Source organism: Triticum dicoccoides, chromosome 6B (genome assembly GCF_002162155.2).
Source record: "Triticum dicoccoides isolate Atlit2015 ecotype Zavitan chromosome 6B, WEW_v2.0, whole genome shotgun sequence".
Classification (NCBI taxonomy): Eukaryota; Viridiplantae; Streptophyta; class Magnoliopsida; order Poales; family Poaceae; genus Triticum; species Triticum dicoccoides.
In genome coordinates, this window is record NC_041391.1 from 168973299 (window position 1) to 168996495 (window position 23197).

Genomic DNA, 23197 nt, shown 5'->3' on the forward strand with positions numbered 1-23197 from the left:
AGAAAGGATCCATTCTTAGCAACGAATATCTTGCCTTCGGATCTGTGGTAGAAGGTGTACCCAACAGTTTCTTTTGGGTATCCTATGAAGATACATTTCTCTGATTTCAGTTCGAACTTTTTAGGTTGAAGCTTTTTCACATAAGCATCACAGCCCCAAACTTTAAGAAACGACAACTTTGGTTTCTTGCCAAACCACAGTTCATAAGGCGTCGTCTCAATGGATTTTGATGGTGCCCTATTTAACGTGAATGCAGCTATCTGCTATGTCTTGAGCTTGCGTTAGTTTTCCTCGAAGAGGAGAGGGTGATGCAGCAATAGTATCGTAAGTATTTCCCTTAGTTTTTGAGAACCAAAGTATCAATCCAGTAGGAGGCTCCTCAAAAGTCCCACGCATCTACACAAACACACAAAGAACTCGCAACCAACGCAATAAAGGGGTTGTCAATCCCTTCACGGCCACTTGCAAAAGTGAGATCTAATAAAGATAGGATGATAAGATAAATATATTTTTGGTATTTTATAATATAGATGCAAAAAGTAAATATGCAAATAAAGGTAGATTGGAAGCAAATATGATAAGAGATAAACCCGGGGCCATAGGTTTCACTAGTGGCTTCTCTCAAGATAGCTTACGTATTACGGTGGGTGAACAAATTACTGTCGAGCAATTGATAAAAAAGCAAATAATTATGAGATTATCTAGGCATGATCATGTATATAGGCATCACGTCCGCAACAAGTAGACCGACTCCTGCCTGCATCTACTACTATTACTCCACACATCAACCGACTCCTGCCTGCATCTAGAGTATTAAGTTCATAAGAACAGAGTAACACATTAAGCAAGATGACATGATGTAGAGGGATAAACTCAAGCAATATGATATAAACCCCATCTTATTATCCTCGATGGTAACAATACAATACGTGCCTTGCACCCTTTCTGTCACTGGGTACGGACACCACAAGATTGAACCCAAAGCTAAGCACTTCTCCCATGGCAAGAAAGATCAATCTAGTAGGCCAAACCAAACTGATAATTCGAAGAGACTTGCAAGGATAAATCAATCATACATAAAAGAATTCAGAGAAGGTTCAAATATTATTCATAGATAAAATTGATCATAAACCCACAATTCATCGGATCTCGACAAACACACCGCAAAAAGAGTTTACATCGAATAGATCTCCACAAGAGAGGGGGAGAACATTGTATTGAGATCCAAAAAGAGAGAGGAAGCCATCTAGCTAATAACTATGGACCCATAGGTCTGTGGTAAACTACTCACAACTCATCGGAGGGGCAAGGATGTTGATGTAGAAGCCCTCCATGGTCGATTCCCCCTTCGGTGGAGCGCCGGCGAAGGCTCCAAGATGGGATATCGCGGATACAGAAGGTTACGGTGGTGGAAATTGTGTTTCGTCTGCTCCCTGGATGTTTTAGGGGTACGTAGGCTTATATAGGAGGAAGAAGTATGTCGGTGGATGCCCGAGGGGCCCACGAGACACGGGGTGTGCCCTATAGGGGGGGGGGGCGCCTCCTATCTCATGGAGGCCTCGGCTGCTTCTTGACTTGCACTCCAAGTCCTCTGGATCACGTTCGTTCCAAAAATCACGCTCCCAAAGATTTCATTCCGTTTGGACTCTGTTTGATATTCCTTTTCTTTGAAATACTGAAATAGGCAAAAAAACTGCAATACGGGCTGGGCGTCTGGTTAGTAGGTTAGTCCCAAAAATGATATAAATGTGTAAAATAAAGCCCATAAACATCCAAAAGGGGTAATATAATAGCATGGAACAATAAAAAAAATAGATACGTTGGAGACGTATCAAGCATCCCCAAGCTTAATTCCTGCTCGTCCTCGAGTAGGTAAATGATAAAGAAGAAATTTTTGATGTGGAATGCTACCTAGCATAATTATCAATGTAATTTTCTTTATAATGGCATGAATGTTCAGATCCAAATGATACAAAATAAAAGTTCATATTAACATGAAAATGGTGATACTTCAAGCATACTAATCAAAGTAATCATGTCTTCTCAAAATAACATGGCCAAAGAAAGTTATCCCTACAAAATCATATAGTCTGGCTATTGCTCTATCTTCATCACACAAAGTATTTAATCATGCACAACCCTGATGACAAGCCAAGCAATTGTTTCATACTTTAATAATCTCAAACTCTTTCAACTTTCACGCAATACATGAGCGTGAGCCATGGACATAGCACTATATGTGGGATAGAATGGTGGTTGTGGAGAAGACAAAAAGGAGAAGATAGTCTCACATCAACTAGGCGTATCAACGGGCTATGGAGATGCCCATTAATAGATATCAATGTGAGTGAGTAGGGATTGCCATGCAACGGATGTACTAGAGCTATAAATATATGATAGCTCAACAAAAGAAACTAAGTGGGTGTGCATCCAACTCGCTTGCTCACGAAGACCTAGGGCACTTTTGAGGAAGCCCATCATTGGAATATACAAGCCAACTTCTATAATGAAAAATTCCCACTAGTAAATGAAAGTGATAACATATGAGACTCTCTATCATGAAGATCATGGTGCTATTTTGAAGCACAAGTGTGGAAAAAGAGATAGTAGCATTGTCCCTTCTCTCTTTTTCTCCCATTTTTTTTCTTTTTTTTTCTTTGGCCTTCCTTTTTTTTCCTTTTGGCCTTTCTCTTTTTTTTTCTTTTTTTTCTTTTTGTAAAGTCCGAAGTCTCACCCCGACTTGTGGGGGAATCATAGTCTTCATCATCCTTTCCTCACTAGGACAATGCTCTAATAATGAAGGTCATCACACTTTTATGGATTTACAACTCAAGAATTACAACTCAAAGCTAGAACAAGATATGACTCTATATGAATGCCTCCGGCGGTGTACCGAGATATGCAATGAATCAAGAGCGACATGTATGAAAATTATGAAGGTGGCCTTGCCACAAATACGATGTCAACTACATGATCATGCAAAAAGCAATATGACAAAAGTAATGCGTGTCATATGAATGGAACGGTGGAAAGTTGCATGGCAATATATCTCGGAATGGCTGTGGAAATGACATAATAGGTAGGTATGGTGGCTGTTTTGAGGAAGGTATATGGTGGGTGTATGGTACCAGCGAAAGTTGCACGGCACAAGAGAGGCTAGCAATGGTGGAAGGGTGAGGTGCGTATAATCCATGGACTCAACATTAATCAAAATAACTCATGTACTTGTTGCAAAAATCTAGAAGTCATCAAAAACCAAAGCACTACACGCATGCTCCTAGAGGGATAGATTGGTAGGAAAAGACCATCGCTCGTACCCGACCGCCACTCATAAGGAAGACACTCAATAAATAAAATTGTGCTCCAACTTCATCACAAAGCGGTTCACCATACGTGCATGCTACGGGAATCACAACCCTTAACACAAGTATTTTTCATAATCACCTCAACTAGCATGACTCTAATATCACTACCTCCATATCTCAAAACAATTATCAAGCATCATATTGATCATAGCATCCAATTCTTTTTCTATGATAGTTTTTATTATACCCAACTTGGATGTTCATCATTCTAGGACCAACTTTGAAACCATAGCAAATACCATGCTGTTCTAAAAGACTCTCAAAAAGATATAAGTGAAGCATAAGAGACTAGAAATTTCTTCAAAATTAAGACACCACCGTGCTCTAAAAGATATAAGTGAAGCACTAGAGCAAAAACTATCAAGCTCAAAAGATACAAGTGAAGCACATAGAGTATTCTAGCAAATTCTAATCAAGTAGGCTTCTCCCAAAAGATGTGTACAGCAAGGATGATTGTGGTAAACTAAAAAGAAAAGACTAATATAATACATGACGCTCCAAGCAAAACACATATCATGTGGCGAATAAAAATATAGCTCCAAGTAAAGTTACCAATGAACGAAGACGAAAGAGGGGATGCCTTCCCGGGGCATCCCCAAGCTTAGGCTTTTGGATATTCTTGAATATATTGGGGTGCCTTGGGCATCCCCAAGCTTAGGCTCTTGCCACTCCGTATTCCATAGTTCATAAAAGCTTTACCCAAAACTTGAAAACTTCACAACACAAAACTCAACAGGAAATCATATAAGCTCCGTTAGTGAAAGAAAACAAAATCACCACATAAGGTACTGTAATGAACTCATTCTTTATTTATTTTGGTGTTAAACCTACTGTATTCCAACTTCTCTATGGTTTATAAATTCCTTTACTAGCCATAGATGCATCGAAATAAGCAAACAACACACGAAAAACAGAATCTGTCAAAAACAGAACAGTCTGTAGCAATCTGTAACTAACGCAAACTTCTGGAACTCTAAAAATCCTACCAAAATAGGAAGTCCTGGAAACTCTGTTTATTGATCAGCAGAAAAAAGAATCAACGCAAAATCACGTTTCTGTGATTTAACAAAATTATATTCGTGCGTGCAAAGTTTCTGGTTTTCAGCAGAATCAAATCAACTATCATCATAGGTTATCCTATAGGTTCTACTTGGCACAAACACTAATTAAGAGATAAAAACACATCTAAACAAAAGGTAGATGCAATATTTATTACTAAACAGAATAGTCTGTAGCAATCTGTAACTAACGCAAACTTCTGGAACTCTAAAAATCCTACCAAAGTAGGAAGTCCTGGAAACTCTGTTTATTGATCAGCAGAAAAAAGAATCAACGCAAAATCACGTTTCTGTGATTTAACAAAATTATATTCGTGCGTGCATAGTTTCTGTTTTTCAGCAGAATCAAATCAACTATCATCATAGGTTATCCTATAGGTTCTACTTGGCACAAACACTAATTAAGAGATAAAAACACATCTAAACAAAAGCTAGATGCAATATTTATTACTAAACAGGAGCAAAAACAAAAAACATAAAGAAAATTGGGTTGCCTCCCAACTAGCGTTATCGTTTAACGCCCCTAGCTAGGCATAAAATCAAAGATAGATCTAACGGGTGCCATCTTTGGCACTAAATTCATAAGTAGCCCGCATGATAGATTCATAAGGTAATTTGAATTTCTTTCTTGTAAAGTGCCCCATGCCTTTCTTTAATGGAAATTGGAATCTAATATTCCCTTCCTTCATATCAATAATCGCACCAATCGTTCTAAGGAAAGGTCTACCAAGAATAATAGGGCAAGAAAGATTGCAATCTATATCAAGAACGATAAAATCCACGGGCACCAAATTTCTATTGGCAACAATGAGAACATCATTGATCCTTCCCATTGGCTTTTCAATGGTGGAATACGCAAGGTGCAAATTTAAAGAGCAATCATCAAGATCATGGAAACCTAGAATATCACATAAAGTTTTCGGAATCGTGGAAACACTAGCACCCAAATCACACAAAGGAAAACACTCATGATCTTTAATTCTAATCTTTATAGTAGGTTCCCACTCATCATTAAGTTTTCTAGGTATAGAAACTTCCAAATTAAGTTTTTCATCATAAGATGGCATCAACGATATGTTTGGTAAAAGCTTTATTTTGACTATAAGCATGAGGAGAATTAACAACGGATTGCAACAAGGAGATACAACCTTCTAAAGAATAATTATCATAATCAAAATCCTTGAAATCCGAATAGTGGGTTCAATGCTATTTAAAGTTGTGACCTCTCCAATCCCACTTTTACCAAATTTAGCATCAAGATCTAAAGACTCCGAATTCTTGGGACGCCTTCTAGGCAAAGTTGATTCATCATCAGTCCAATAATTATCAAAATTCATATTGCAAAACATAGATCTAATTGGAGACACATCAATAACTTTAAGATCCTCATCATTATTTTCATGGAACTAGAAGAACACGCTTTTAGAAAGCTATCTTTTTAGCACGCAATCTAGCGGTTCTTTCTTTGCACTCATCAATGGAAATTCTCATTGCTTTGAGAGACTCATTGATATCATGCTTAGGAGGAGAAGATCTAAGTTTAAGAGAATCAACATCAAGCAAAAGTATATCAACGTTCCTAGCCAAATCATCAACTTTGAGCAATTTTTCTTCAAGAAAAGCATTAAAATTCTTTTGAGGAATCATAAATTCTTTCACACTATTCTCAAAATCATAGGGCATCTTATTAAAGTTACCATAAGAATTATTGTAGGAATTTCCATAATTATTAGAGGAATTACTAGGGAATGGTCTAGCATTAAAGTTTCCTCTATAGGCATTGTTTCCAAAACTATTCCTACCAACAAAATTCCCATCCATAGATTCATTATTATTCTCAATCAAAGAAGACAAAGGCATATCATTGGGATCAAGAGGAGTATTTTTAGTAGCAAACAATTTCATAAGTTCATCCATCTTTCCACTCAAAACATTGATTTCTTCTATAGCATGCACTTTTTTACTAGAAGATCTTTCGGTGTGCCGTTGAGAATAATTAGGCATAATATTATCAAGAAGTTTCGTAGCATATCCTAACGTTATTTCCATAAACGTGCCTCCCGCGGCCGAATCTAAGAGATTTCTAGAAGCAAAGTTTAAACCGGCATAAAAAATTTGTATGATCATCCATAAATTCAAACCATGAGTAGGGCAATTGCGAAGCATCAATTTCATTCTTTCCCAAGATTGGGCAACATGCTCATGATCAAGTTGTTTAAAATTCATAATATCGTTCCTAAGAGTGATAATCTTAGCGGCAGGAAAATACTTAGAGATAAAAGCATCTTTGCACTTGTTGCAAGAATCAATACTATTTTTAGGCAAAGACGAAAACTAAACTTTAGCACGATCTCTAAGTGAAAACGGAAATAACTTCAATTTGACAATATTGTTATCCGTATCTTTCTTCTTTTGCATATCACACAAATCAACAAAGTTGTTTAGATGAGTAGCGGCATCTTCGCTAGGAAGGCGGGCGAATTGATCTTTCATAACAAGATTCAGCAAACCAGTATTGATTTCACAAGACTCAACATCATTAAGAGGAGCAATCGGAGTACTAAGGAAATCATTATTATTGGTATTCGAGAAATCACACAATTTGGTATTATCTTGCGCCATGGCAACAAGTAATCCCACACACAAGCAAACAGAAAAAGGAAAGCGAAAAAGAGAGGAGGAGATTGGGAAAGAGAGGGCGAATAAAACGGCAAGGGTGAAGTGGGGGAGAGAAAAACGAGAGGCAAATGGCAAATAATGTAAATGCGAGGGAGATGAGCTTGTGATGGGTATTTGGTATGTCTTGACTTGAGCGAAGACCTCCCCGGCAACGGCGCCAGAAATCCTTCTTGCTACGTCTTGAGCTTGCGTTGGTTTTCCTCGAAGAGGAGAGGGTGATGCAGCAATAGTAGCATAAGTATTTCCCTCAGTTTTTGAGAACGAAGGTATCAATCCAGTAGGAGGCTCCTAAAAAGTTCCACGCACCTACACAAACACACAAAGAACTCGCAACCAACGCAATAAAGGGGTTGTCAATCCCTTCACGACCACTTGCGAAAGTGAGATCTAATAAAGATAGTATGATAAGATAAATATTTTTTTGGTATTTTATAATATACATGCAAAAAGTAAACATGCAAATAAAGGTAGATTGGAAGCAAATATGATAAGAGATAGACCCGGGGGCCATAGGTTTCACTAGTGGCTTCTCTCAAGATAGCATAAGTATTACGGTGGGTGAACAAATTATTGTCGAGCAATTGATAGAAAAAAGAATAATTATGAGATTATCTAGGCATGATCATTTATATAGGCATCACGTCCGCAACAAGTAGACCGACTCCTACCTGCATCTACTACTATTACTCCACACATCGACCGACTCCTGCCTGCATCTAGAGTATTAAGTTCATAAGAACAGAGAAGCAAGATGACATGATGTAGAGGGATAAACTCAAGCAATATGATATAAACCCCATCTTGTTATCCTCGATGGCAGCAATACAATACGTGCCTTGCAACCCTTTCTGTCACTTGGTAAGGACACCGCAAGATTGAACCCAAGGTTAAGCACTTCTCCCATGGCAAGAAAGATCAATCTAGTAGGCCAAACCAAACTGATAATTCGAAGAGACTTGCAAAGATAACTCAATCATACAAAAAATAATTCAGAGAAGATTCAAATATTATTCATAGATAAACTTGATCGTAACCACAACTCATCGGATCTCAAGAAACACATCGCAAAAGGAGTTTACATCGAATAGATCTCCACAAGAGAGGGGGAGAACATTGTATTGAGATCCAAAAAGAGAGAAGAAGCCATCTAGCTAATAACTATGGACCCGTAGGTCTGTGGTAAACTACTCACAACTCATCGGAGGGGCAAGGATGTTGATGTAGAAGCCCTCCATGTTCGATTACCCCTCCGGCAGAGCACCGGCGAAGGCTCCAAGATGGGATCTCGCGGATACAGAAGGTTACGGTGGTGGAAATTGTGTTTCGTCTGCTCCCTGGATGTTTTCGGGGTATGTAGGATTATATAGGAGGAAGAAGTACATCGGTGGACGCCCGAGGGGCCCATGAGACAGGGGGCGCGCCATATAGGGGGGGGGGCTCCTATCTCGTGGAGGCCTCGGCTGCTTCTTGACTTGCACTCCAAGTCCTCTGGTTCATGTTCGTTCCAAAAATCATGCTCCCGAAGGTTTCATTCCATTTGGACTCCGTTTGATATTCCTTTTCTTCGAAATACTGAAATAGGCAAAAAAAACAGCAATACGGGCTGGGCCTCCGGTTAGTAGGTTAGTCCCAAAAATGATATAAATGTGTAAAATAAAGCCCATAAACATCCAAAAGGGGTAATATAATAGCATGGAACAATCAAAAATTATAGATACGTTGGAGACGTATCATTGTCTCTAATGCATAACCCCAAAACAATAGTGGTAAATCGGTAAGAGACATCATAGATCGCACCATATCCAACAAAGTGCGGCTATGATGTTCGGACACACCATTACGTTGTGGTGTTCCAGGTGGCGTGAGCTGTGAAACTATTCCACATTGTTTTAAATGAAGGCCAAGCTTGTAACTCAAATATTCTCCTTCACGATCAGATCATAGAAACTTTATTTTCTTGTTACGATGATTCTCCACTTCACTCTGAAACTCTTTGAACTTTTCAAATGTTTCAGACTTGTGTTTCATTAAGTAGATATACCCATATCTGCTCAAATCATCTGTGAAGGTCAGAAAATAACGATACCCGCCACAAGCATCAACACTCATTGGACCGCATACATCGGTATGTATTATTTCCAATAAGTTACTAGCTCATTCCATTGTTCTAGTGGACGGAGTTTTAGTCATCTTGCCCATAAGGCACGGATCGCAAGCATCAAATGATTCATAATCAAGTGGTTCCAAAAGTCCATCTTTATGGAGTTTCTTTATGCACTTTACATCGATATGACCCAAATGGCAGTGCCACAAATAAGTTGCACTATCATTATCAACTTTGCATCTTTTGGCATCAATACTATGAATATGTGTATTACCACGATCGAGATTCGATAAACCATCAACATTGGGTGTATGACCATATAAGATTTTATTCATGTAAACAGAATAACAATTATTCTCTGTCTTAAATGAATAACCGTATTGCAATTAACATGATCTAATCATATTCATTCTCAACACAAACACCAAATAACATTTATTTCAACACTAATCCCGAAAGTATAGGGAGTGCTCGATGATGATCATATCAATCTTGGAACCACTTCCAACACACATTGTCACTTCATCCTCAACTAGTCTCTATTTATTCTGCAACTCCTGTTTCGGGTTACTAATCTTAGCAACCAAACAAGTATCAAATACCTAGGGATTACTACGAGCACTAGTAAGGTACACATCAATAATATGTATATCAAATATACCTTTGATCACTTTGCCATCCTTCTTATCTGCCAAATATTTGAGGCAGTTCCTCTTCTAGTGACCATTTCCTTTGCAGTAGAAGCACTCAGTTTCAGGCTTAGGTCTAGCTTTGGGCTTCTTCACGGGAGTGACAACTTGCTTGCCATTCTTCTTGAAGTTCCCTTTCTTTCCCTGTGCCCTTTTCTTGAAACTAGTAGTATTGTTTAATCATCAACACTTGATGCTCTTTCTTGATTTCTACCTTCGTCGATTTCAGCATCACGAAGAGCTCGACAATCATTTTGGTCATCCCTTGCATACTATAGTTCATCACGAAGTTCCAGTAACTTGGTGATGGTGACTAGAGAACTCTGTCAATCACTATCTTATCTGGAAGATTAACCCCCACTTGATTCAAGTGATTGTAGTACCCAGACATTCTGAGCACATGCTCACTAGTTGAGCAATTCTCCTCCATCTTTTAGGCAAAGTACTTGTCAGAGGTCTCATACCTCTTGACACGGGCATGAGTCTGAAATACCAATTTCAGATCTTGGAACATCTCATATGCTCTGTGACATTTCAAAAACGTTTATGACTATGCAAAAACAATGCTTCATTATTCAGACTCGAGGAGTCTTGTAATAGGGTAGAAAAACCTCTCAATTTTTTTCATGCCTTCGCACATGTTTATGGCGCTTAATACTTTCGTAAGCCGCCATCGGTATATACTTCCAGCTTATGTTGATCTTTTATTTCCTTGATGTTAAAAATTTGCTTGCCTTACCCTGCATATAAAACAAGCAAAAATTCCCTTGGCGATATATCGCATCGGGGGTCACATAAGGTATTGATAACCCAAAGTGTGAACCAAAACATCACATAAAGGTTGGTTTATGATTATATTTATTAAAAATAATCACAATAGCATACATGCGATCCTTTTGGTAATCTTGCCGGTTTATGTGACCTAAATCATGAGGGTAAGTTTAACTCCTGAAAGTTGGCACATATGATATTCACCTGGCCTTTAACAATTAAAGTGACCAATATTAAATCGATGGAACAAGAACCCCATAGTACTTTCAAGAAAGGCCTCACGATAGTCAAACATTTATACTTGCAAAGTATGATGAATAATAAACAAAATTTGAAAGGCCTCTGATTTGAATACGATCAGTGAACCGTTCCAAAGGGGTTAAGCTAAGATTCGAATATGATCATATAGCCCAGAGGCTTTGGCGATGCCGATCAAGTGGGTATAGACAGCTATGTTCTCTTTGGTTCGAATATGACCTATGTTTGAACAGGAAGCCCCCAAGTGACCATAAGAGTTGTTTAATGACGTTGATTCGAATACGATCCACGTCAAACCCAAAGGGGTTAAGCTATGATTAAAATATGATCAAGAAGCCCCCAAGTGGGTTTGGCAGTATGCCGATCAAGTGGGTATAGATAGCTATGTTCTCTTTGGTTCTAATACAACCTATGTTTGAACAGGAAGCCCCCAAGTGATCATGGCTAGATTCAGATATGATCATAAGCCGGACCAAAGGGGAAGCCGGATTCAGATATGATCTGCCCCCTGTTGGTTATTTCCACCACCTGATAAAGAAGACATATAAACCTTTGAGGGTGAAAAGGACAAAGGTCCTGCTTTATTTCTTTATATAATATATACAATGTCAAAATATATACATCTTGAGAGCCGGTGGCTCAAGTATAGTAAGGCCGAAGATGAGCGATATTCCACGGCCGGCGGGTCTCCTCCTCCGACTTACGTGAGTCTTTGTGCTCTCGAACATCGATGAGGTAGTATGACCCGTTCTTCAAATTCTTGCTGACCACAAAGGGTCCTTCCCAATGAGGGGATAGCTTGTGCATATCAGACTGGTCCTGGATGAGCCAGAGCACTAAGTCGCCTTCCTGAAAGGTTCTGCTTCTAACCCGGCGGCTGTGATAGCGGTGCAGGTCTTGCTGGTAAATCGCCGAGCGGGCTATCTCCAAGTCTCGCTCCTCATCCAACAAGTCAAGTGCATCTTGATGAGCTTTTTCGTTATCAGCCTCAACATAAGCCGACACGTGGGGTGAATCGTGTCGGATGTCACTTGGCAGGACTGCCTCTGCTCCATACACCATGAAGAAAGGTGTGTACCCTATAGATCTGTTAGGCGTCGTGTTGATGCTCCACCATATAGAGGGTAACTCCTCCACCCAATAACCTGGAGTCCGCTACAAGGGGACCAAGAACCGGGGTTTGATACCCTTCAGGATCTCCTGATTAGATCTTTCTGCTTGACCATTGGATTGAGGATGAGCAACAGCCGAAACATCAAGACGGATATGTTCTCGTTGACAGAACTCTTCCATGGCACCTTTGGAGAGATTAGTGCCATTATCAGTTATGATACTGTGTGGGAAACCAAAACGAAAGATCACCTTTTTCATGAACTGAACCGTCATGGCTGCATCACACTTACTGACCGGTTCTGCCTCAACCCACTTTGTAAACTTATCCACTGCCACCAGGAGGTGTGTATTTTTATCCTTAGACCTCTTGAAAGGTCCAACCATGTCAAGCCCCCGGACTGCGAACGGCCAAGTAATTGGAATAATGCTCAACTCTTGAGCCGGCACATGGGCTCGTCGTGAGAATTTTTGACATCCGTCACATTTGCTGACTAGATCCTCCGCATCAGCATGAGCCGTCAGCCAATAGAAACCATGACGGAAATCCTTGGCCACAAGAGATTTTGAACCGGCATGATGACCACAATCTCCTTCATGGATCTCACGACGTATCTCCTGACCCTCCGCAGGCGACACACAACGTTGAAACGCCCCAGTGACACTGCGGTGTGGTAACTCGCCATGAACAATCGTCATAGATTTGGACCGCCAGACGATTTGTCTCGCCAAGGTCTCATCCTCAGACAACTCTCCCCGGGTCATATAGGCCAAGTATGGCACTGTCCAACCCGGGATAACGTGAAGAGCTGCCACCAGCTATGCCTCCGGGTCTGGCACTGCTAGTTCTTCCTCTGTAGGTACCTTGACAGAAGGATTATGCAAAATGTCGAGAAAGGTGTTAGGCGGCACCGGCTTATGCTGAGATCCCAACCGGCTTAAAGCATCAGCCGCCTCATTCTTCCTTCGATCAATGTGTTCCACTTGATAACCTTTGAAGTGCCTAGCCACAACATCTACTTCACGACGATAAGCCGCCATAAGAGGATCCTTGGAGTCCCACTTGCCTCACACCTGTTGGGCCACGAGATCTGAATCGCCCAAGCACCTTACCCGGCTCAAATTCATCTCTTTGGCCATTCGGAGACCATGGAGTAAGGCCTCGTACTCAGCTGCATTGTTAGTACAAGGAAACATAAGCCGGAGCACATAACAAAATTTGTCACCTTGAGGGGAAGTTAAAACAACTCCAGCCCCCGAGCCTTCCAACTGCCTGGACCCATCAAAGTGAATAGTCCAATATGTGTTATCCGGCTTCTCCTCAGGTGCCTGCAACTCTGTCCAATCATTGATAAAGTCCACCAAGGCTTGAGACTTAATGGCGGTACATGGCATGTACATCAAACCATGAGGCCCAAGCTCGATAGCCCACTTGGCGACTCATCCTGTGGCCTCCCTATTCTGGATGATGTCTCCCAAGGGGGCAGAACTTACCACAGTTATAGGATGACTTTGGAAGTACTGCTTCAGCTTTCGGCTTGCCATAAACACTCTGTAAACAAGTTTCTGCCAATGTGGATACCTTTATTTAGACTCAATGAGCACCTCACTGATGTAGTAAACCGGCCGTTGAACCGGATGCTCCTTGCCAGCCTCCTTATGCTCCACCACGATGGCAACACTGACGTCTCGTGAATTAGCAGCCACATATAACAGCAATGGCTCTTTATCAATGGGAGCCGCAAGGACCGGTGGCTCAGACAACTGCCTCTTTAAATCTTCAAAGGCAGTATGAGCTGCATCACTCCAGACAAAAGTGTCTGTTTTCTTCAGCATCTGATACAGCGGTAGGGCCTTCTCACCTAACCGGCTTATGAACCGGCTTAAAGCAGCAACACAACCCACCAGTCGCTGAACATCATTGATGCACGCTGGTTTAGCCAGAGAGGTAATTGCCTTGACCTTCTCTGGATTAGCTTCAATGCCTCTGTTTGAGACTAGAAAACCCAAGAGCTTGCCTGCAGGTATACCAAATACACACTTGGCCGGGTTAATCATCATCTTATAAACCCGGAGATTATCAAAGGTCTCTTTCAAGTCAAATATCAAGGTTTCCTTCTCTCTGTACTTCACCACGATATCATCCACATAAGCATGAACATTGCGCCCAATTTGATCGTGGAGACAGTTCTGTACACATCGCTGATAAGTCGCACGAGCACTCTTGAGCCCAAATGGCATAGACACATAACAAAAGGCTCCAAACGGAGTGATGAAAGTCGTCTTCTCCTGGTCCTTAACTGCCATTTTGATCTGATGATAACCAGAGTAAGCATCCAAAAAGCTCAAACGCTCGCAACCCGCCGTAGCACAATGATTTTATCAATACGGGGGAGAGCAAAGGGATCAGCCGGACAAGCCTTATTTAAGTCCGTGTAATGCACACACATCCGCCAGGTGCCGTTCTTCTTGAGCACGAGCACCAGGTTAGCCAACCACTCTGGGTGAAAAACTTCAACAATAAACCCAGTCGCTAAGAGCTGGGCAACTTCCTCTCCAATAGCTTTCCGTCTCTCTTTGTTGAACCGTCGAAGAAACTGTCTGACCAGCTTATACTTCGGATCAATATTGAGAGTGTGCTCAGCGAGTTCTCTCGGTACACCCGGCATGTCAGAAGGTTTCCATGCGAAGATGTCCCGGTTCTCATGGATGAACTCGATGAGCGCGCTTTCCTATTTAGGATCCAAATTGGCACTGATGCCGAACTGCTTAGATGAATCACCTGGATTGAAATCAACAAGCTTGGTTTCAGCAGCCGACTTAAACTTCATAGCCGGGTCATGCTCGGTGGTTGGCTTCTTTAGAGAGGTCATATCCGTCGGGTCAACATTGTCTTGATAAAACTTCAGCTCCTCTGCTGCACAAACAGACTCAGCATAAGCCGCGTCGCCCTCCTCACATTCCAGAGCTACATTTCAACTTCCATGCACGATGATGGTGCCCTTGTGACCCGACATCTTAAGCTGCAGATAAACATAACACGGTCGTGCCATGAACTTGGCATAAGTCAGCCGTCCAAACAGAGCATGGTATGGACTCCTGATTTGACCACTTCAAACGTCAATTTCTCAGCCCTGGAATCATACTCATCTCCAAAGGCCACTTCCAGTTCATTCTTGCCAACTGGGTAAGCCGACTTACCAGGAACCACTCCATGAAAAATAGTGTTGGACGTCTTCAAATTCTTATCAGTTAACCCCATGCGTCGAAAGGTCTCATAATAGAGGATATTGATGCTACTACCCCCGTCCATGGGTACCTTAGTGAATTTATATCCACCAACCTGAGGTGCTACCACCAAGGCTAACTGACCCGGATTATCAACCATGAGGGGGTGATCTTCCCTGCTCCATACAATGGGCTGTTCTGACCACCTCAAATAACGGGGAACCGCTGGTTCAACAGAATTCATGGCCCCCTTATGAACCTTCTGGTCACGTTTGCACAAGGTGGTAGTGAACACATGATACTGCCCACTATTCAGCTGCTTAGGATGGCTTTGATAACCCGACTGCTGCTGCTGTTGACCCCACTTACCAGGCTGCTGTTGATTATAGCCGCTTTGATTTCCCTGAAATCCAGAACTTGAACCACCGTCCGGGCCATGAAAGCCGCTGGCTCTCGAGCCGCCGACCGATCCATGATTGCCATCAAACATGTTGGAATTCTTGAAAGCCTTCATGATCGCGCAATCCTTCGATAAGTGGGTGGTGGGTCGTTCCGGGGTGTCGTGTCTCGGGAAAGGCTCATTGAGTAGCTGCTCAAGAGATGGGCCTGACCCGCCAGATCGAGGGGGCGGTTTTCCCTTACGTCTCTGATTATTACCCTGTGCATTGGCGTTGGCTACAAACTCCGGGTTACCCTCCGCCTTACGCTTATTGCCTCCTTGATTCATTGGGTTATGCTGCTGACCCTTTCCATTGCCGTTCTTCTTTCCCTTCCCTGTCTTTTCCTCATCAGACGCGGGATCCTTGGTACTATCAGAGTCGGCGTATTTGACTAAATCTACCATCAGCGTACCCATATCGTTGCAATCATGCTTAAGGCACCCCAGTTTCTATCTCAGCGGCTCAAAGCGGCAGTTCTTGTCCAACATGAGGACTGTAGAGCCGGCATCCATCTTATCAGATGAATGTATTATCTCCTTGACCCGACGCACCCAATGAGTTGTGGATTCACCCTCCTCCTTCTTACAATTAGTCAAGTCCACAATCGACATGGATTGCTTGAAAGTGTCTTTGAAGTTCTTGATGAATCGGGCCTTTAGCTCTGCCCATGAGTTAACGGAATTGGGCGGCAAGCCCTTTAACCAAGACCGGGCCGTTCCATCCAACATCATGGTGAAGTACTTAGCCATTGCCGTGTCGCTGACCTCCAACAGCTCCATGGCCATCTCATAGCTTTCAATCCATGCTCCGGGCTGTAAGTCGGCCGTGTAATTCGGCACCTTTCAAGGTCCCTTGAAGTCCTTGGGTAGGCGTACATTACACAGAGCCGGCACCAAACAAGGAACACCGCCGGCTCCCTTCTCAACGGAAGTCGTCGGATACTCTGGGAAATCTTGATGAGTCGTCTGTTGAGCCGCTAGCTGAGCCACTCACTCGTTCTCCTGACGTATTCGGTCTTGTACTGGGTTATAGCCACCGGGATGGTTATGACGCTGGGCGTTGCTTGACAAAGCTTCTGACTCCATGTGCCTGCTGTAACTTGGACTCCGGTTTTGACGAGGCGGTGCTAACCAAGGTGGAGGAGTTGAATAAATCATGTCCTGGCTATAAGAATAAGTCTCTTGCTGAGCCAGGGCCGTCTGGACAAGTTCTCTGATCCTCCGGATCTCCACCGCTGTCGGATCATCACCGTCCACCCGGAGAGCTGCCAAACGCGCCGATGTTGCGATTAAGTTCTCCATGGGGTTGGAAAAGTGACCCGGCGGTATCGACACGTAACGGGGCGGTGCCATGTTCCTATGAGGAGGTGCCATCTCCCGAGGCTGAGCCGGTCCTCCTATTCCGTCTGTCATAAACTGATTTGCATCTGGCGGGTTACTTGGGTCGGCTCCGGGTGTAGCAAAAAGATTCTGAGGATCGTAAACCGGAGGTAAACAGGACTGGGTTTTCTGATGTCTCCTCCTTGTCACCTCGTTAGATGCGTTCAGGCTCATCGTAAGCTGAAAAGCCTCTGACTGGAGCCATTGCGCCCGTGCATCCAAAGCTGCCCGTTCCGTAGCTAACCTGGTGTCCTCAACTGCCAAGGCCTCCTTGGCCCGAGCTATCTCCTCGCGCACCTGTGCCACCTCCGCATCATGCTCATCTTGATTTGCAGGAATAACCGTGGCGGTTAACAGGGCCGTAAGCTTATCCATGAGATCCATCAGTATCTGAGTCGGCGGGTGCACAGGGCCTCCTGCCTCGACCGCTCCTAACCCGGACGTTATTGAGGTAGCAGTTGTAGAGTTTTGGCCGGGTTGAGTCCCAGCCATGAAGACTCCTTCCCAGCTTGGCGGCTCATAGGGGTCCGGAATACTGGAGCCGTGGGAACAGCCCCCAAGCATGCCCTCTTGCACTTGATACAGCGAATCTGTTGAACCGGCGGACGAATCACCGTCAGAGAGGACGACCGTCTCACCACCATCTTCAGATCCTTTAGACAGTTTCTCTCCGTGGATGCATCCCACGAAGGCACACTTCATGACGTGTTGAGCTCAGGCAGGTCTCGCGCGCTGAGCCGTCTCGACGAGGTCGGTGCAGTTGTCCGGCTCAAGGCCCGGCTCACCAATCCGGCCGATGAAGACGTGGATTCCGCCGAAGGTGACCCGGTACCCGTACTCAATTGAGTCGGCGTCGGGGCCCCAGCCTTCGTCGTTGATGTAGATCTTGCCATGACGACTCTTGGTCATCCAGCCCACTGCGTATCCCCTGAGCCCTTCGAAGTTGCCCTTCAAGAACTCAAATCCATCATGCACTGGCCCCATAGTGGGCGCCAACTGTCGTGGAATTGTCACGTCAAATGTCCTAGTGAAAGGACTTAGTTGTGGAGCCATCGCAACTAGGAAGCCTGAAGGGGTTAATCAGGACAAGGGACACAAGAGGTTTATACTAGTTCGGCCCCTTACGGTGAAGGTAAGGCCTACATCTAGTTGGGTTGGTATTGCTTGATGTTTCGATGACCAGGGAGCGAGATACGCTATGCCCGATTTTCGATGAGTTGTTTCTTGCCCTAAGCCGCCAGCGGGTCGTCCCCTTATATACACGGGTGGACTCCCTATGGCCTGCAGAGTCCCGGCCAGCTCATAGACAGTGTCCGGCTCGGTGACTAGTTAATTCTATCTTATGTTACAAGTCATATCATCATGGTGATTTACCACTATGGGCCTTGAGCCGCCTGTGGGCCTTAGACCCTTTATTGAACCGCCATCTTCATGCTTGGTCCTGGGCTTCTTTCTGGTGAGTCTTCTTTGCGTAACCCGGCCCCTCCTGGGCGGCTTACACAAATAGTTATATCCCCAACAGTATGTTAGTTAGTTGAAAGAATGGTTGACAACATGTTTAGGGCTGAATATTGAAACGCACACCATGGGTGTTCATGCATTGTGGACCCGGTCATGTACAAACATTTTATTCTATTTGAGACCAATAGAGCGGACCTCTCAGTGGGTGCGCTGGTTACAAGGTTGCGAAACCAGGGGATGCGATCCTTGTGCCTTAGTGCTTCCCATTGTAAAGGAGGTAATTGCACCTGAAGGCGAGGGTGGTTACAATCCTGGGCAAAGCAGTGATGGGATGCAATACTCAATGTCAAATGCTGGAGATGATGGTTATGAACAAGAGCAGAGTAGTCAGAGAAATGCCGAAGATTATTATAGTAGGGAGGTGGACGGTGATGAGGTAGATGGGCAAATGCAGAACCAAATGGAAGATGAGAATACATATGTTGACATTGGTCATGCCGATGATTTGGGTGAGTCTGATGAAGAAGAGAACGCAGAGGATCTGCCGAATCCTGCATCATGGAATCATGACTTCTCATCAGCAATGATCATGAACGATGGGCATGATTCTGCCTGGCAATATCACCAGAATAACATTGCGACGGGTGCTATGTATCCCAACAAGAACGCTTTAAAGGACGGAATCATTCAATGGGCAATGTCCACACAAAGGGTTCTCACAGCTTAGGTGTCAAGTCGGAAATACTTGACAATGGTATGCAAGAATGAAGATTGTCCTGCCAGGGTGCATGGCTATCTCCCTAAGTATGGCACAAGTTGGGTGATCAGTGACCTAGTTCATCACACATGTATTATTCCATGCATCCCTCGAGATCATGCCAACCTTTGTCCACGCTTATTGCTCGGTTGCTTTACAGCGAGATAGTGGAGTGCAAAGCGATGGAAGTGAAGGCTATCTAGACAAAAGTATTCGTGAGGTTCAAATATAGAATTTCTTATGGCAAGGCTTGGAGGGCTAAGCATAGGGCGCTTGAGACCAGATTTGGTTCATTTTGCGATGCATATGACTCTGTTGTCCGGCTCCTCTACACGCTGCAGGACCGGAATCCTGGCACCTATGTCGACATCCAAAACCTCTTCATGGCAGAGTTCCCAACTGTGAGGGTGTTGCATCAGTTGTTCTTCGCTTTTGGTGTATGCATCAAAGCTTTCAGGCATTGCCGACCGGTCATATGTGTAGATGGCACTTTTCTCACTGCAAGTACAAGGGTCAGATCCTGACATCCATTGGTCAAGACGGACAAAATCAAGTAGTACCACTCGCTTTTGCATTTGTGGAGAGTGAGAACATTGAGAGTTGGTCATGGTTCTTCATGCAATTGAAAGTAGCAGTTGTGAAGGATAATACCAATGTTTGCATCCTTCATGACAGGCATGCAGGTATACTCACTGCGATAAAGATACTGACAAACGTTGGTCCTGAGGAACAAACTCCATGGCACGACTTGTAGAGCTGTTGGTGCATGCGCCATCTGGGGGCTAATTTCTTCTCGTAGTTCAGAAATAAGAACCTGATGAATCTATTCAAAAAAACTCTACAAGCAGAACCAACTATGGAAGTACAATTTGATACATGATAGACTTAATGTGTGCATGCAGAGACACGTTAGGGACGGGAAAGATGCAAGAGATGCAGCGGTGAGAGCACATGTTGAAGCAGTAGCAGCACAGTTAGCAACTGGAACAGCGGACGTCGAGGAGGAGCCTATTGGGCATTGTGACTTGCCAGGATTTGACCCACCTGGTACTAGGAGAAGGCTCGGGAGGTCGATTAAAACTTTCGAGTGGAGAGGTAGTCTTTGTTGCATGACACACATGGATCAAGGTATGGTGTCATGACTACCAATCTTGCAGAAACATACAACTTTGTCCTCAAAGGAAACCGGGCTTTGCCGCTTACAGCCATCGTTGAGGGTATTTTCTATGGAACCGTGAAGTATTTCAGAGATAGATGTCAAAAAGCAGAGCAGCATATCTTGAACAACCCAAGCAGACGTTACTGTGAAAGGATTATGAAGTACATGGAAGAAAAGATGCAAAAAGCTAGGTCACGCAATGTAGTCCCCATTGGTAATCAAGAAAGAAGGTTTGAGGTCCACTTAGCTAACAACAAATTCAGTTGTGCAAATGAGTTGAGGACGCATGAGGTCAAAATTGGAAATGAAGTCTGGCCAACGTGTGAGTGCACATGCAACAAACCAAAGTTGCTTCACCTACCATGCTCCCATGTACTTGTTGCTTGCGGACAGCTTGGAATGGACGCAATATCGTTCATGTCTCCATATTTTCTAAAAGAGTCCGTCCTCAATACCTGGACAGGTGAGTTGCTGGGATTTCGCTCAATGGGTAACTTCAACACCGTTAATCCTATTGAAAGGCGTACATTCCAGACCAAGAGAATATGCGTACAAGTAGAGGTAGGCGACAATGTCGGTGCATCCTGAAAATAAGAAGTGTAAAGAGGTGTAAAGAGTTCAGCTTTGCCTTCTTGCTGGGTTTGGTTTGGCCCCTGAAAATAAGAAGTGTAAAGAGGTCAGTATAATGATCAAACATAAGGTGTGAATGATTAAAATACGAAAAAACTAACGCCCACATGTGTGGCATCTTGCACATCGCCCACACGCCTCCTTTACCACTCATTTTGCCACATGTGAACAGATGACATCAGCAGGAATCTTTTTGGTTTTCGGCTTAAAAGTGTTTTATCTCCTAATTAAAAAATAAAATTAAAAATCTGTTTTCACCATTAAATCCGTCTCGACGAGATCTTCAAAACTAGACCCCATGTTGATATGTTTTGACAAAAAAAATTGCCCAAAAGTTGCCATGATGTTTACATTGTAGTTGCCATAGTGCTTAAACGAAAGTTGCCATGTGGCAATTTCAGTTTGTAGAGCATGGTAGTTTTAGTATTTTAATGATGGCAACTCCAGTACTTTGACCATAAAAAATATTTTTTGTATGAACCATGTTAATTTTAAGTGCATGTATCATGGCAATTTTAGTTTATGGTTCATGGCAAGTCTAGTTTCTTAATTTCCCATTTTATAAATGTCAAAATTTACTTTTAAATGTAGAAGAAAATAGCTGAAATATATCATGGCAACTTCAGTGTAAACCCCATGGCAATTCATGTGCAATAGACATGGCAACTTTTAACCCAATTTTTTTTCATCAAAACATATCAACATGGGATCTAGTTTTGAAGATCTCGTCGCGAGGGATTTAATGGTGAAAACGGATCTTCAATCGGATTTTTCACTTAAGAGATAAAACATTTAAAAAACTAAAATCCCAAAAGATTCCCACATGCATGCATGCGGTGACGTGGAGCAGTCTGTGTGTTATAGGGCGTGTGGGCGGGTTTCACTGCCACCTCACGTGTGGGCGTTAGCGTTGTCCTTAAAATATATCCTTACCCATGTATAGTTTTGAAAGCCGGGATTTGCGTTCCCGTTGACTCGCCAGAAGAGGAATGAGAAGTCCCCTGATAGTTTGAATCAGACGGGTTAAGAGGTTGTCGGAAATGACCCGCCTTGGGATAAAGTATGTCAGAAATATGTAAGACTTTTGGGGCGGCGTTTGCGAACCGGTGTGTTTGGTAAGCTGGAGGAAGTAATCACGCTGCCACTATGCCAGGTGGTGCGGTGAGCTTCGTGTTGCTGCTTCTTCAAAAGAAAGTTGGGATCCAAGTGAGCTAGAGGGTGAAAAAAGCTTACTTTCCGGCTTGCTTGTCTAGTTTTCTGTGTTGGCAGAGATTCTGAGCCGGAGAAAAGAATAATGACCTCTGCGTCACCTGCACGGCTGGCCTCTGCATCATCCTGATAACAATCATTGTCAATGAGATGTATAAAAAAGGAGCCAAGAGAGTCAAGTTCTACCTCTGACTCATTATCATCATCGTCATCATCAATGTTTAACTCGGCGGATTTAGTGGTCTTCTTCTTTGCAGGCCTCTTGGTGGCCTTGGTTTTGGTACGAGCCGGTTTGGCCGGCTTATCTTGCGGTTTCTTCTTCCAAAATGGAGAATCAGCCTGTTTAGGTCAAAAAGATCATGAGTAGGCATAACTACTGAAAATATTAATTGACCAGAAGGTGAGCAACACTTACGGCTGGCGGCTTATTGAAGGTGTTGAAAGGACTAAGTCCTGTTTTGCTGCATTCCTTTAAGGGTTCGTTTAGAAATTTCTTGGTGGCTTCAGTAATTTCTGCATCCGACTGTTGAATGTCACAATGGCGTTCGGGATCTCTTACATCGCTAGTGTATTCGCACATTAAGCCGGGGCGACGGCTTAATGGAAAGATACTCCAGGATACCCAGCGCCGGACAAAGTCAATGCCGGTTAAGCCATTAGCCATAAAGGCTCTGAGCTTTGGAAATGATGGCGCGTATTTGGCCCGTTTCGTCGCACTGAGCTGTGTGGGGAGTGGGTGTGTGCTGCTAAGCCGATGTTCGCGGTAACCCAGCAGAGGATTCTCGCCGGTTGGAGATGTGTCTTGATAATAGAACCAAGTCTGGTTCCAATCTTTGGGATGACTTGGCGGCTTAGCATGGGGAAAGCTGACTTCTTTTCTCTTTTGAATTGAAATCCCAC